Genomic DNA, 17411 nt, shown 5'->3' with positions numbered 1-17411 from the left:
AAGAAAGGGCCTCGATTTGGGCTTGTAAAGAAGTGCTTTCATCAACCTTATGGGCACCCGGGGCAATAGATTTATTGCCTCGGGGAGTGTGCCACTAAAAATTGGTTTGAGCAATTTCCTCAATTTGATTGTATATTTCATGTGGGCGGCGATTACCTAAAAGTCCCCCGGAGCTAGAATCAAGTATTTGTCTTGTGTGTGGCAACAACCCATTGTAGAAAGTGGATACTTGTTGCCATACCGCAAGACCGTGATGAGGACACTTTCGCAATAGCTCCTTGAACCTTTCCCAAGTTTCATATAAGGATTCCCCATCCTCTTGTGAATATGTATTAATTTCAGTCATTAATTTAGCCGTTTTAGCGGGAGGGAAATACTTATATAGAAATTTTTGGGCTAGTTCATCCCAGGTGTTTACCGAACCAACTGGGAGGGCGTTGAGCCAAGCTTTTGCTCGGTCTTTTAGTGAAAATGGAAACATTCGAAGGCGGATGGCGTCATTTGATGCTCCATTGATCCGAAAGGTATCACATATTTCTAAGAAATTAGTAATATGTAGATGGGGATCCTCGTCCGCAAGCCCATGGAAGGTGGTGGAGTTTTGAAGCATTTGTATCAAATGTGGCCGAAGTTCGAAGTTGTTAGCTTCAACATTCGGTGCATTGATAGCGGCGCCGAGATTACCTACGGTGGGTCGTAGGTAATCCATGAGGGTACGTTGGTCCGCCACTGGAAGTGGGTCCCCCGAAACCTTCTCTTGGTTTTTAGCTTTAAGTCTTTTTCTGAGAAAGCGTTCGGGTTCTTCTAGAGGTTCTTTTATGTCTCTACTAGAACTGGAGCTCATACACTACGTAGAAGGTTCAGATGTGGTGTCCGGTTCCAAGTCCTGCAATAAAAAACAGAAAAGAATGTTGGTCAGGAAGTTCACCACGGCCCCGTGCTCAGTGAACACGGCCCGTGGTCGGAGATACAACGATTGTTTTCCGGATCCCTGTTACTGGAAAGTTGGACACGGCCCCGTGCTCAGCTCTCTGTAACTCGGAAAATAAAAACTGCCAGTGACACTGCTGGGCACGGCCCGTGTCCGACCAGGCACGGCCCGTGCTGAGGTCTGCAGAAGCTGAAAAACTAAGAAAATCCTAAAAAAAAGTAAAAATAAGATAGAAAAAATGATTACGCCGCTGATTCCTAACTTTCTTAAAATCCTTGTGTCCCCGGCAATGGCGCCAAAAACTTGATGCTTGTCAGTGTGTATATGTTTTAGGTGTATATTTTAAGCCCTTTTTACACTTTTTAACCAAGTTTTCAATTTATAAACACGATATTCACTAACACTAAACACACATATGGGCAAGTGCACCCATCGTGGACGTAGTATAGTGTTGGTAAGATACCGAGGTCGTCCAAGGACACAAGAGCTTTTAGTACCGGTTTATCCTCAACGTCTAATCAAATCAAAATGTTAGAAAAAGATTTTTAAACTAGAAAAATAAAACTAACTAAAATGCTGAAAAAGAAAATAAAAATAAAAACAGATAGACAAGATGAATCACTTGGATACGACTCGTGTGTAATATAACCTTTGATTATTTTCGCACTTTTGCACTTGTTTAAGAGATTATTTTAGTTATTGTAGTAGGCCCCTCTTTTGAAGGCGACGTTACCCTCAACCCAGTAGTTTGAGTCAGCAAGGATACAATCCTAAAGGGTCGGATTATTGAAAGATAATTAATTAAGTTATTAATGCATAATGTGGTAGGCCCCTCTTTTGAAGGCGACGTTACCCTCGGCTAAGTAGTTTGAGTCAGCAGGGATACAATCCTAAGTAGCCGGGTTAAAGTTTTAATAGTAGTTTAACTTATGAGGGGATCAAAGAGTTTGGAACCCCGCCATCCAATACCGTTGGGTATTGAAGGAGGTCCTACTAAATTTGATCCAGGTCCTTTGCAGGATCTATACACTGAACAATGGCAAGACTCTTACCAAACCGTTCCCTTAACCCCCGACCAGGTAGCCAACATACCTCCATATAGACCGTGGAGATATGAATGGTGAAAATCTTTTATTTTATATACAGACAGTAAAATAATGCCAAGACACCACGAACAAATGATAAGAAAGAATCACCTTCAACATAAGAAACTAGTAATTAAAGTCATTAATACAAAACCAATTAAAAAGTGCAAATGATCAAAAATAAAAAGTATTATACTGAACACTTGTCTTCACCAAGTGATATAAGAGACTTAGGCAGACATGGCCTTTGATTGTCAAGAACTCTTACGATCAATCTTGGATCCCTAGACGACTCACACACTCTATGATGGACAATGGATGATGGTGGTGGATGATGGTGTTGTGATGGTGGTGGGTGGTGGGTGAAGTGTGAGAGAGGTGGTGTGCCAAGTGATGAGTTGCAAGAGCTCCAAGCACTCCTATTTATAGGCTGAACAGAAGCCTGGGCACGGCCTCGTGTCCATCCGAGTCTCTCTCTTCATTAATTGCAATTCGCAATTTCAATAAATGCGTCTGCAACAGTTGACCACGCCCCCGTGTCCGCTGAACACGGCCCCGTGGTGGGCAGTAGAAGCTTCTATTACTTTGTCTTTTCTGCTGACACCTGGGCACACCCCCGCGTTCACTGAGCACGGGGCGTGTTCAGCCTTCTGCCTTTTTGTTTTGCTTTGGGAAGATGCTGTCGGGAGGTCGGGCATGCCACATTTGTTCCTTTTCTTGTATTTATGTTAGATTTAGCTGTGTTTTTGCTTCTTTTGTTCATTTGAGCTCATTTAATCCTGAAAATACAAAAGGAAGACAAAAGCACACTTATTCCAACATTAGTACAAAAAAAGGGTTAGTTTTATGCCACAATTGATGTAATTTATATTTGCATTTTGTGCACATCACTCGTCTAGGCCTGGACGAGGCGTCTTCATCTGTCATATACGGCTATCGTCTATGCCAAGACGCCCCGTCTGATGTAATTGATTTGACCTTTTACGAGGTTTGCAATCTGGTCGGAGACAAAAACCCTAGACGCCGCCCCGTCTAGACCTAGACGAGGCGTCTCAAAGGGTGAGGAAATAGCCCCTTGGGTGTGGGAATATATAGACCCGTTCAGAAAAAGAAAAAGGTGAAAATTAAAAACTAAAAAATAAATTAATCCTGCAAAAGTGAATCAGAACCATTTTGATATAAATAAATAAACAAGTTTCAGATAAGAATTCTGGACATGATTCTCTGTACAAGGCTACAAAAGTGACGGGAAAAAATAGATTGCGACGGAAATTATGTTGCTCAAGCTAGCTATGTTTAGGATAAGGAAAGTATACAAGTTAAATAAAAATAGTTTGAAGCAATTTTAGTGGTAGATCATTTGTGTTGAGGTTTGCCGGTTAGATCATACACGATGGTTAGTCTTTTTTTCTTGTGTATTTAGACACATTTCGACAATGCATAGCCACAGTGGCATACAAAGATAACGTACTATCTATTTAATTAAAAAGAGTTTGGATCATTTAGCACGAAAAAGAATTCTGGCCCTAAAGAGGTCCACATCTTCTTCTTCCAAAACAAAGTGTGATGTGTTTGCAAACAATGGTCTTAGAGAGGAGACAATGTGGCCTCCCCAAATCATAGTAGAATTTTGAAATACAAAATGAATTTTAAGCTTGTTATACTGAAATTCGAAATTATGTTAACTTCATTTTTAAACTATGGTTGTTTTTACAGAAATTTGCTAAACTATTTGAAATTTTGTTAAGAGAAGTGACTTATGTGTATATAGGCGTTACTTTATAACAGTAGTATCATTTTGAACTATAGTCTTTAAGATTACTTTAGTTAAAGAATATGTTCCATAAGAGTCATGAAGTGTCGTTCTCTACTAATACATAAAGAACGTGTATTATGGTTTTGTGAAAAATAATTACACTTGTACTTCTTTGGGAAAGTGGTCAAATGGTTAAGTTTTATTAGCGCATAGCCAAGGTAAAATTGAAAAAGGGTAAATGTTGGCGGTATTGATCTGAATAGTAAAAAACAATTTTGTTGCTAGATTCAAGTGCTCAAAAGCGTAAAATATTATAGAAGATGATTGCTCAAAAGCGTGATTTAATTACATCGTATTAGTTATTCACGTGCAACACACAATACTATTCTAAATACATCCATACTACTTTCACCATATTACTCCTTTCATCCAGATGGTTTTGTAGTGTTTATCAGTCAATTTGTGATCTTTTATCAAAACTTGAACCTAACTTCAAATTTGGGTACCAAAGGCCTGGCCTACTGTTGCCAAGATGTTAATAAAATTTTGTTCCTTCATAAGTGTCGATGGTTTACTAATAGCGTTGGACAAAATTTTGCAAATTTAAGAGTAGATTCCGAAAGTGTGTGGGTTAGCAGTTTAAAAAGTAAAAAAATAAACTTTTAAATCAATCCACCAAGAGTAATTAAGTTATCATAGATTGTCATGAAAAGCAAGTAAAAGTGGAAGTGAGCTTCTGAATGCTCATTGCTATAGTTTATTGAACTTGATACATTTGTACATTTTCTTTTAACTTAAAATAATGTTTTTTAAATATAATTACTCGATAGAGGGTCGTTCTAAGCAAATTATAAAGTGGGGGCCCTAATTTCACCCATAAACTCTCCTCCAATCCCGATGGACCTGTCGCCATGGGTGATTAAGGTTAATTTTTTCGTCTAGTGATAGCTGGTAGCCTAGAATTGAAAGCAGGTTGCGATGGGAAGTAGGAACGATGATTACGGCTGTATTTTAGGAGCGTTAGGCCGCTGAATAATATGATGATTAGGTTGATGGTTGTTGTGTTGTAACACAAGAAATTAATGCGAAATTGGCCTTTTTTTTGCTAAACAATATTTACCTTGGGCTTATTTAATGAAAAACTAGTTTAGTTTTGAAATAAACGTATTTATTTGGGTCTAGTACATATACTATATATAAAAACTTTCTAAAAACTTGGAGGCCCTTATTTTTTGGTGACCCTAGGCCCGTGCCTAGGTTTACAAGTCTATGGAGCCGGCCTTGACTCGATAACTCATTCTAGGTAATGAAAAGAGGCTATTCTCGATTCTGATCATTGGTAAAAATATACAATTCAGAAGAAAAAATAATTATTTAGAACTCTTATTGATTTTATTATGTGTGGACTAATAAAAGTGATAGGAGACACATGTGAATGAGTATAGCTAATTTTTTTTAATTAATTTGATTGATAATGATGTGTCCTCATAATTGCTTATGCCTCCGACTTATACACGTTCTTTTAGTTTATTTGAATAAATATTCTTAAAATTAATATTGTACGTTCCTGGAAAAGATGTTACAGGCAAAGTCGTGTGAGGCCCCATTATCCAACTATCCAAAACAAGTTGCTATATGCAATCTATATATACGTACCACTAACTCTTCTCAAAGTAGTTCAAGTCATCTTTCCCATCTCATCTCATCAAGGAAAACTAATTTGAAATAGTATTCTTTCACGAGCTTCAACACATTCTTTTTTTTAAATTCCTCACTCACGTATGGGTCTTATGAGGTTATTTTCTTCTTTAGTATCTATTGTAAAAGGTTTTAGCAGATTGAACGCGTATCGCAACAGAAATTATCAATGGGATGTGCCAAAAGGTCATCTTGCAGTGTACGTTGGTGAAAAGGAGAAGAGGCGGTTTGTTATACCGATATCATACTTGCAACAACCGTTATTCCAAAAATTGCTACGTGAGTCCGAAGAAGAATTTGGGTTTGATCATTCGATGGGAGGCCTAACCCTTTCATGCCAAGAGGATGCGTTTTTTCAGCTCACATCTGTATTACATTCTTGATGATATATCGATAGACAACCGGAAGTTCTACTAAGGAATTGCGACAAATAATGCTTGTCATGTTATATAACATTCTACACTCGTCTTTTTATGAGTTATTTTGATGCTCCTTTAGTGACATCGATTCACCGAATTTTTTAAGGGTGATTCCGATTGTTTGTAGACAAATGATAAGCTTTCATTCTTCATAGTTGTTTGTTTTTGTTCTTTCACTTCTATGAGGGATATATATAGAAGTCTTTCATTTTGAAAAGTATATTTCAAGTTATTGCAATCAATGTTTATGGATCAATTTCTGGAGCTTTACTGTGTTTACAATAAGCGGAAAACTGCATTCCGAGTTATATTAAAGTATTATTTGTTGGGTGAAAACCCAAATCGTCACTAGGAGTTGATAAATTTCGAAGTCACTTTATAAGCATGACAAACTTACCACATAAATCAAAGGTCTAAACTCTAAATTTAAACTAAGACAAAATGGTCGCTTTATCTGGTCCCAACATTTATATACGAAAGAACAAGCTGTTGCAAAGTCAGTTGCAAATTGTTCCAGTCACAAGTTCTCACAGTTGAAGTGGTCACGGTCGTAATTTATGTACGTCGCTATATTGAATTGCAGAATAACTCTCACAAAAGTTTATTTCCATGACAAACCGTTGCGAGTTGTGACGAATGTTCATTTTGTGTATTACTGAAATTTTCACAAACGTAAATTTGGTTGCTGATGGTCACATTCGTATGCTGGTCTCAGATGGTCCCAATTACACACGCTAGTCATCCCAATCACAAAATCAACCATTAGTTTTGAGAAATTAAATAGCTATTTTTGAAAAGTAAAAACATACAAACAATCCACCCTTCAGCTCATGGTGATGTAAAACAAACATTCTTTGTAAGTGAAGGTTGTTGTTTAGAAAGTCAAACCATCAAAATTAGTTCATTTCATCATTGTACCATACATGGTTGCAAAAATCGCGACTAGCCGGCGATTAATCGCTGACTAGTCGCTTGTCGCCCATCAACTAAGTAATTTTCAGCTAATCAGTAAAAAAATCGCTAGTCGGCCTAGTCGGCTCTAATCGGCCCTAGTCGGACCTAATCGCGACTAGTCGGTCGGGAAAAATCGGAAAAAATCGGAAAAAAACAAAAAAAAAACGGAAAAAATCAGAAAAATTCGGAAAAAATCGGAAAAAAACACATATTCCGGCCAAAACATCCCAGATTCTCGTCAAAACTTGTCCACTTAAAAAAATTATGTATAAAAATATATGTATATATGTATAAAAATTTAAAATTATACATAAAAAGTCCGATCCGATTAATCCCGAGTAGTCGCTAGTCCCTACCTCACCGACCCGCTAGCGACTAGTGAGTTCTCCAACCTTTGTACCATAAAGTGATGCATTCTTTGTGTTGGAATTGATGTGTTGTGTTTGCATGAAAGATAGGGCTAGTGTTTGTGATCTGTACTTGTGTTGGATTTAGATGCATTGGTTACATTTCTTCATGGTACGTTTGGTAAAATTGATATGCGCAGTTGATGACTTTTTGGTTGTGTTCCTCAACTTTCACTAGAGTTGTTGTTGTTTATTGTTCTACAGTTCATATGTGTGTATATCATTTTGGTAACCCTAACCTTGATTAGTGTTCTTGAGCATGAAATTGGATGTAGGTGTTAGGTTTCGCAAAGTCCATGTCGTAATGGCAGTAGGTGGTGGTTGTCGAAGTTTAGGTAGCGTGGGATGGTGATAGGTGGTGTTGGTCAGCTAGTGGTGGCAGGTGGTGGTGGTTGTCATACCCCCAAAAATACCCCAAGCGGAAACCCCCGCGAGACGTGTGACGTACCAGGATCTAGCCACCAATCACACTGAACTCATACAAGATTTTAAACAAAAACTTTCATTCATTAAGATAAAGTGTTACATTACATAAAGTATAACTCAACTTTTTCAGCGGAAGCATAAATCATTAGTTATGTATTTTGTAACCAAACGTATGATAGTTATTAGACTCGTCTCGTGTTTCCATGTGTCTCGACCCATGACCACTCCAGCTTCCCAGACAACAAGTTCCACGTTCCACATGTCTATAACCTGCGAGCATGCAAACAAGTGTATCAGACAAGGCTGGTGAGTTCACAGTTTATGAAAACGTTTGGTTACCAAGTGTTTATCCTAGTTTAATAACAATTCCGAAAGTAATGTTGATAATAACTCGAGTACCGTACAAGATGGCTCCAGATTGTTTTGCCCGTCCCCAATGCCCCATATCTAAGCATTGGTCATGATTAAGGTCATTAGTTCACGCCCGTCCACTCAGGTACGGTGTGAGGTTGCCAAGCCTAATAGCGCTATCAACTAATACCCCGTTACCACTCAGGTATCTATTCGGTAGAAGATGGGACTTAAGGTGATAGGAAATGAGTGTATTATCTAACATTCCAGTTTTTACCCAAAAGACTTATTCCTCTCAAGAATACCCACTGATTGTCCCACCCACCAGGACGCATGCTCAAGAGAAGTGAACTCACCTTAGATTGCTCGGTGTGTTATGTTACCCATTCCAAGTTGGTCAACCAAACCCTATCGTGGTTACCAAAGATGATCAGTTTCTTAAACACATATCCAAATCACGTACTCAGCGAGTCACAAGTAATACCATTGACATGTAACACATAGCAAACATTAGATTTCATACGCGGTCATTGCACAAGTTCATGTTCCCAACAGTAGTTTCTAATAACATCAGTTTCACAATAATCAAATCACGTATTGTCATAGACTGTATTCGCCGCAAGGATCACCGTATATTACATAGCAAGCATTCAGTCCCCATACAAGTCCACATCCCATGTGCATAACGTATAATAATATTTAACACGCAAGTTTTCTATTCATACGAATCAGATCAGATTTCTCATTCTTAGTTGGCATTACTATCATGCAACAAATAGAATTTTATTAACACAAGTATCCATATTCTATACATCCTAAACTGTTCTATTTGTTTATACACATGCGCATCTCCACGAAGAATCTATTCTTCATGGAATGTTTCCTTGGCGAAGAATCCTCCGGCGAAGGACCATTCTTCGTCTAGGAGTGTTGCGACGAAGGATCACCTTGGCGAAGGTCTAATCTTCGTCGAGGTTGAGTACGCGAAGAACCATAAAGGTTCGTCAAGAGCTAGTCGACAAAGGATCAGATTCTTCGTCGACCTGGGTTCCTCGTGGGGAGTACTTCGTCGCTGCTCTTAACAAACAGTTACAAATCCCTTAAATCGAGTAGTAACAGTTTCTAACAAGTTGGCAGTTTCCAATTCAGATCAAACAACACTTTTTATTCATGATCATGAACCCTAATCTACTACTCATTCATCCAGTTTATAAACATATGCCAACACGACTTACCATCCAAACTCCCATAGTTATTTAACACATGAAACCTTCAATCCTATTTCACACCAACACGAAATCGTTGTTCTAGTTGTCACGCAAGACTTATGTTCACATAACATAACAGATTCATATTTATCATGTAGACGTTGTCAAAACCTAGTATACGTGCAAGCCGAAATCGTCAATTCATAGTTTGGATAACTCACAGATTACACACATCAGTTTAGAATTCATACAAATATCAAACTACTTAATGCTAGTCATTAAACCATACTTTGTACCCATTCATAACAATAAAACCAAATCAAGTACACATGCACAAGAATTGCAAGAAAGTTTATTCAAACCATGTTAATGTTACTAACTGCAAGTCGATGTGTGCCCAAAAGTGTTGGAATGATCAACCAAAGGCCTTGAACCCAAAAGGATTGTTGTCGTCGACAGAGAATAGGGATAGGGGACTTTAGGGTTTTTGTGTTCACGGTTACTAGTTATGAGAGGTTATACAATTAAAATGGTATGGGCCACGAGTAGACCTGGGCCGAGGGCCCCTTTTTGGCGAAGTATCTCTTGGCGAAGAACATTCTTCGCCAAGTTGTGAGTGTGATGAAGAATCAACCTTCGTCGAAGGTTGGCTGTGACGAAGGACTACTCTTCGTCGAGTGTTTCTCAATCAGGGTTAAACATAATTATGTTATGACTAAACATTACACAATACCTAAGTTTTCACGTAACACCCAAACGTAATCAATACTTTAATCATTCAAATATCATGCACAAGATACAACATAAAATGAGTTGTGAAACAAATGATGCGTAGAGGAAAGGCCTTGAAATCTCGAGTTGTCACATCATCCCCAACTTGAAAGAAATTTCGTCCCGAAATTTGATAAGTAACCCAAAGCAGCCAGGTGATAGATCAGGATGACTGTGGATTTTCCTCGGGTGCCACATCATCCCCAACTTGAAAGGGAATTTCGTCCCGAAATTCACCAGTCTCATCAGAATTTGGGTTTCGCCATTTCGAACAATTGCGGTACTTGTGCTTCATCTGATCTCCGCATTTCCACGTGAACTCCGGTCCACGTCTTGAGTTCCAACGAACCCACATGATTCGAATCCGACTGTGCTTACGGACCTTAACTTCCCGATCCATGATTTCGATGGATTCCTCGACAAACTGCAACTTGTCGTGAATCTTAGGCTCTAGTAAGGGTATCACAAGCGTTTCACCGGACAAACACTTCTTTAGGTTCGAGACTTAAATGACATCGTGAACGTTACTCATTTCGTCAGGTAGCTCGAGTTTGTAGGCCATGTCATTGATTCTTTCCAGAATTTTGAATGGCCTAACATAACGTAAATTCATCTTGCCACACTTTCCAAAGTGCTCCGCACCCTCCCAGGGTGAGACTTTCAATCATGACACGTTCGCCTGCAGCGAACTCCCAGTGTTTCCTAAGCTTATCAGCTTTCCTGGCGGTAACGCGTTGATGCCATACAATTCTCGATCTAAACAATCTTCTCAGAGGTTTCAAGTACAAGTCCTAGACCCGTGATTAAGTTGTCACCCACCCTAGTCCAACAAGGAGATTGGCATTATCGTCCATGCAATGCCTCAAACAAAGCTGTCTGAATACTAGAATGGTAACTACAATAGTAGAACTCAACCAAAGGTAAGTGTCCTTCCAATTTTTTTTTTTTTTACTAAAGTCAATCTCACACATGCTCGCAGCATGTCTTCGAGTGTCAGGATGGTTCGTTTACTCTGACCGTTTTTCCTACGGTGATAAGCAATGCTCATGTCTAGACGTGAGCCAAGGGTGTTGTGTATTGCCTGTTATAAATTAGGTATAGATCAAAATCAGAGGTAACAGGAGTTGGCACCCCGTGCCTACAAACCGCCCTTCACAGGTAATTACTCACAGGATACGAAGACTTGTCAATTTTCCTTGATTGCAAGAAAGTGTACTGGTTACATGAGACAATCAACGATCACCCAGGTGATATTGTTTCTTTTTTGAGTTTTAAGGAGACCAGTGACAAAATCCATGGCAGTTTGTTCCCATTTTCAAATGGGTGTTCCTGGGTGCTGACACAACCCAGGAGGTTTCTGATACTCCACTTGACTTTCGCATACATTGCTATGTGGGCTTTCACGTCCGGTCACTAGTACAAGATCCTTAGATCCTAAGTCATTCTATCAAACCCGGACGAGTAGAATATCGAGGCTCGTGTGCTTCGCCCAACACAAGTTCCCTAGGATTGCTGTATAGTGAGACCCATATTCGCTCCATGAGGTAGTGGGTATCGCTCCATTTTAGATAAAAATCGTTTTTCCACGCCCCGCACGGATTCAGCTGGGAGGTTCTCGTCCTTCAACGCTTTGGTTCGAGCAGAACATATCTGATCAGGTGGGTTAGAGTCGATGGTGTGCAGCGAGGCTCATACACGTTTAGGTTTCACAATCGAAATCATTCAAAAGTTCCATCCAGTGATGCCATCACATGTTTAGCTCTTTCGAAACAAGGGTACACGGGAGGCCCTTGTGATCGGTCTAAGTAGTGCATTTGGTACCGTCCAAGTAATGCCTCCAACTTAAATCTAAAGACCATGGCTTCGACCGCAGGTTGTGACTCGTGTAATTCTTCTTGTAAATCCACTACGTAAGCCATCACCTTCTCGTGTTGCATCGGCGTGTAACTGGGACTCTGATTCGAACCATCATGGTATACCACTAGATCACTCGTACCCTCGGTTAAACACGATGCTCAGTGCATTGTAGAGTTGGGTTTCAAAAGCTAAGAAGACATCCTCCTGTTTTGTCTCCCACGAATACACAGCACCCTGCTGTGCTAAAGAGATTAAAGCTGCGCGATCTTCGAAAATCCCGCGATGAATCTGCGATAGTATCTAGCGAGACCAAGAAATTGCTGTATTCCCGAAGGACTCTTTGGTGCCGATCAATTTCTAATAAAATGGATCTCAACGAGATCCACGTGTATCACCACTTCGTTGACTACGTGACCAAGAAAGTGTACTTCTCGAATCCTGAAGTCACACTTAGATAGACTTCGCATGGAGTTGCTCCTCCCCTAGGAGCTCTAAGATGAAATATAAGTGTCGTTCATGGTGTTCATTTCTCCTAGAAGTGATTCAAAACGTCATAGATAAACACGATTGACGAATCTGGCGAGATGAGGTTGACACATACTATTCATGTGATCCCTAAGGCTGCTGGTGTGTTGGATAACTTAAACAACAAGAATAGAAAATCGTAGTGGCCGTACTATGCCTGTAACGCCGTGTTAGGAATCATCCTCCCCTGGGTCTTCCATCAGGTGACAGTCCGATCTTAAGTCGGTTACCGAATAGAAGCTTGATCATTGCAGCGGGTCAAGCAGGTCGTCGATGCGAGATAGAAGGTGACGGTCTATGATTGCCACCTTGTGGTAGTCTGTACACATACGAAAGGACTCGTCCTTCATTTCCACAATAGAGCTCGGGCTCCCCAAGACGAGGAGCTAGATCGATAAAACTCCCATCCAGTAGTTCCTGAAGTTGTTTGGACAGTTCTTGCAACCCTCCAGGCGCAAGATGATAAGAGGTGCCAGAAATCAGGACTGCTTCTGGCGTGATACACATCTGATATTCCTCCTGACAATGTGAGGGAAAACCTGGATGTTCTTCGGGCTGCGCACCGGTAATCAATGATTGGGTAGCAGGGTAGGTGAAACACTTCTGGGCTCCCACCGCCGAAGTGATGCTGACAATCAGTGAATCTCCACCATGAAGAGATATACATGCGATTTCCTCCTTACAGAAGATTTTTGCTTGAGGCTTGTACATCCGGTCCATACTATCGACTACACCAAAGCTTCCAACAGTAGCAGGGGGAAGGTCAATGTCGAACTCGTGACCTACAAGATTGAGTTGCACCTTAGGTGAACGTGTGAGACTTCAATTGGCTTGCCATCAGCCACTTCTACAACGTGTCTGTCTTCAAGAGGCATCAGGGTTAAATAGAACAGAGACGAAGCGATTAGTTACCAAAAAATATACAAGCTACCATGTTGCTATTACACCTGGTGTCGCCTACACCAATCCTAAATGCCCTTCCATGAGCACCACTTCAAGTGTTGTTGTTACTGTTACGAGGATTCCCAATACTGTCGTTGTTCCCTGGGTTGTTGACCTCTTGACTTAACAACGGCCAATCCTTGTCAAAGTCACCTCCATTTCCATACTGAAAGTTATGATTTGCGAGTACCTTGTTGTCGCCATGGCCATTGCCTCTAATGTAGTTGCTTTGAAAACAGATCCTTGCGATCTTTTCCCCTTAGGGTCCACCATCCCGTTGTTCTTGCCACGTCCTAGGGTACTGCCCATGGCGCTAGTAATTACACATCCCATATTCCAGTCGGTTTCCAGCGTTTACGCCCCGATTGATTCGTAAGAGATGGTTCCCAGACGTTGCTTACTAGGGTTAGGGACTCGATTGAAGTCAACCTACTGATGTTTGTTGTCAGAGAGCAGGGCCATCCTAACACTAGGGTTGGTAATCCATCTCGTTCATCTTCTTGTCCATCGGTCTTGCGAGTCGATTGAATAGTTCACGGTAAATCGTTAGAGAATCACAGAGGTGTTCATAGTTCTGAATTTGAGGTGTCAATTTGTTGCGTCAAAGTAAACGAGAAAAGTGAGAAAGTATAGACCAAACATTTAACGTTTCGACATCTGTCTCAAAGACGTTCGCACTAACACCTAACATTTCTACACGGCTCGCTAGACGTTCAGTTACGTGTTCAGGTATCACTCAATATCATCGATACTCGTAAGGGTTCAGAGGGAAGTGAAAGGACCACGTTCAAACAGGAGACAGTCCTTGCTATGACACCTATGGATCGTTGTGTTTCACATTTGCTCGAATATTGGAATGGAGCCCCTTTTACACTTGTTAGGCCTCGTTGGGACTCACATGCACCCCACATTATTATTTTGTGTGCACCTACAATAATATTGTGATTTGCATGCTCATCTCAGTTCCTCCCAACTCTTGTTAAATGGTTCCTCAACTCAAATGTCAACGGAGGTTGTCAAAACGACAAGATCAGAGAAATCTAAGGACTACAACATACTAGCAATCATGGTTGCAAAAGTCGCTAGGCGCTCCCTAGTCGGTCGACCGGGGAGTTGAGAGTACTCGGCATAGGCGGAGAGTACTCGGGGAGTACACAACATGTTAAATTATAAAGAAATTAGTTTTCAGAAATTAAATATATTGCTAATAACATAAATTTACTAATATTTTTAACAAAATACGTGAAAAATGATATTCATTATTTTATGTGATAGTCATATAAATTATGTTTTATTATTTATTAAGTCAAACTCGACCCGAATGGACCTACTAGATCCGATTTTGGCCGAGTTTGACCGCGTTTGATTGATTTCGTGTAATTAGGTGGAGTTAGAGAAAGTCGCCTCGGCAGCCTACCTTGTAGTGACTACTTGGGGAGTACTCGGCCTTGGAAACCTTGTTTTATAACCATGCTAGCAATGCATCATACTGTAAACAAGCAACTCACGTAATTATGCTATAGTGACAAGTGTGTGTCCGCATGCTACATCATAAACAAGTGCACACTATTCATGTAATGTATACCACAGGTAAAAAGACGAACCTTGCAGTTTGGAGCTGAATGTCATGGTCGTATTCACGTATTCAGAACTGTTCGGTTATAGTCTGGTTTTATAAAAAAACATTTTTTAAAACCAAGTTCACTATAACTAGTGGTTCTGATGCCAAACTGTCACACCCCCAAAAATACCCCAAGCGGAAACCCCCGCGAGGCGTGTGACGTACCAAGATCTAGCCACCAATCACACTGAACTCATACAATATTTTAAACAAAAACTTTCATTCATTAAGATAAAGTGTTACATTACATAAAGTATAACCCAACGTTTTCAGCGGAAGCATAAATCATTAGTTATGTATTTCGTGTTTCCATGTGTCTCGACCCATGACCACTCCAGCTTCCCAGACAACAAGTTCCACGTTCCACATATCTATAACCTGCGAGCATGCAAACAAGTGTATCAGACAATGTTGGTGAGTTCACAGTTTATGAAAACGTTGAGTTATACTTTATGTAATGTAACACTTTATCTTAATGAATGAAAGTTTTTGTTTAAAATCTTGTATGAGTTCAGTGTGATTGGTGGCTAGATTCTGGTACGTCACACGCCTCGCGGGGGTTTCTACTTGGGGTATTTTTGGGGGTGTGACAGTGGTGGTGGCTGGTTAGAGAACAAGATGAAGTGTATATTAGTAATTTCACACAACAACTAACAGAAAAGTTAACGATCATGAGGTTTAGGGACTTATAATGTTAAAACATCAAAGGGTAGGGGCGAAAGGTGCTAAAGATGGACGAAACCTGTCCCCCGATCCCTAATCCCCGGGAACGGGCGGCCGCGAGCCAGTTTCGGTGGTATCGCGTTATTGTCTAATTTGGCAGCGGAAATTTTCATCAACACCGTAGTTAGGAAATATTTTATCAGAGTAAACCACCACATTTTATAACATTAAACACATGGGTAAAACCCAAGTTTTTCATTACATATATCTTCATAGGGATACACCCTATTTTACTTAAGAAAAACATCTATTTCTTTTAGGTAACTTTATTGCCACTTTTCCAAGCCTTCAGTGCTGTCCAGCTGGCTTCTATTTGGCTTTCACATTTTGTTACCTGAAATGCGTTTTAAAAACATTTTGTCAGTGGGAAATACTGGTGAGTGAATCCCAGTTTAATCAAGTTGAAATACCAATTATTTTACTGTCATACTCAACTTGTGGAATGTTACCACGCCAGTAACAAATTTTGTATACAAAACCCCAACATACCCACTATAATTGTATTCTTACAAATACTTAATAACTGTTTAGTATATATTTAATTAAGTGAGGTTTTGTAAAAACATTTAACAAAAAGAGGATTACTCACATTGCTGTTTTAGGGTTTTTAGTAAGGATTTCTCGGGAATAGTCTATAAATTACACAAATGCACGTGTGTTAGTATAATAACCCATTTTAACATTAGTAATACCCTCCCCGAGACGGCATTCCAACGACTACGTCAGGCAGAACCACGACAACCGTTACGGAACCCTAGATCAATCGGGCAGAGTATCTAATAGGTCTCCAGGGGTTATGATGCTTACATCGTAATAGAACCTCGCTATTTAGGGGGTATAATGCCCGCGTATAATAAGCCTACTATCAGAATTTGAGATTGAGAAAGAAATTTTGAACGACTTCGATTGAGATCCGAGGCCATCTATTTGCAGGGACTGAATTCGACTTTCACGCGGCCCGCGTAAACGTAGGCAAAGGCCTACGCGGCCCGCGTTGACTCTGGGTCAACGTGTAGCTTGTCCGGGTCATGGCATAGGTCTGCCGGGTGTTGGGCCACGTGGCCGCACCAGGCTTTGCCATCTTTTGAGACTCTCGCGGCCCGCGTATACTAATGGTGGGTCTTACGCGGCCCGCCTGAACTAAAGAAATCAGCGAAATCAGGTTCTAACCTTCATACTGCCCGCGTGAGTGTTGAGGTGGGTTCTACGCGGCCCGCCTCAACTTAATATTTCTTGTTTTTAATTTATTTTTAATGTTACATTGTATTTCGGGCTCGGTTTTCACATACAGGGTGTATTTAAAGACATATTGGGACATTTTAAAATATTAGGGTGTCAGAAAAATTATGAGGGTGTCGGTTTTACGTTGGGGTTGTTATATCCTCCCCACCTTGTTTTAGAGCTCGTCCTCGAGATCTACTGGAACAAGCGCGGATATTTCTTTTGCATTTCAGATTCAAGCTCCCATGTGTATTCAGATCCTCTTTTAGAGTCTCGCTTTACTTTGACCAGAACTAATCTTTTATGCTTGAGATTCTTAACCTTCTTGTCTTCAATATGTAGAGGCCTCTCAACAAATTTTAACTGTTCATTTACCTCTATGTCCTTAAGAGGCACTACAAGTGATTCATCAGCTAGGCACTTTTTGAGATTAGATACATGAAACACATCATGTATTCCTGCCATTTCCTCTGACAGTTGTAGCTGATAGGCTACGGGTCCTATTCTTCTAATGAT

General features: G+C 40.2%; 1 non-coding gene across 1 annotated transcript; it reads left to right on the top strand.

Moving 5' to 3' along the window:
* Window positions 1-245: 245 nt before the first annotated feature.
* Window positions 246-352, top strand: LOC118489381. The gene has a single exon (XR_004887400.1). It is a non-coding gene; the product is annotated as a small nucleolar RNA R71 (small nucleolar RNA).
* The last annotated feature ends 17059 nt before the right edge of the window (window positions 353-17411 follow it).

The sequence above is a fragment of the Helianthus annuus genome, chromosome 17 (assembly GCF_002127325.2).
Source record: "Helianthus annuus cultivar XRQ/B chromosome 17, HanXRQr2.0-SUNRISE, whole genome shotgun sequence".
In the NCBI taxonomy this organism is placed as follows: Eukaryota; Viridiplantae; Streptophyta; class Magnoliopsida; order Asterales; family Asteraceae; genus Helianthus; species Helianthus annuus.
The sequence above is the reverse complement of the archived record's forward strand: the minus strand, read 5'-3'. Positions and strand labels throughout refer to the sequence as shown.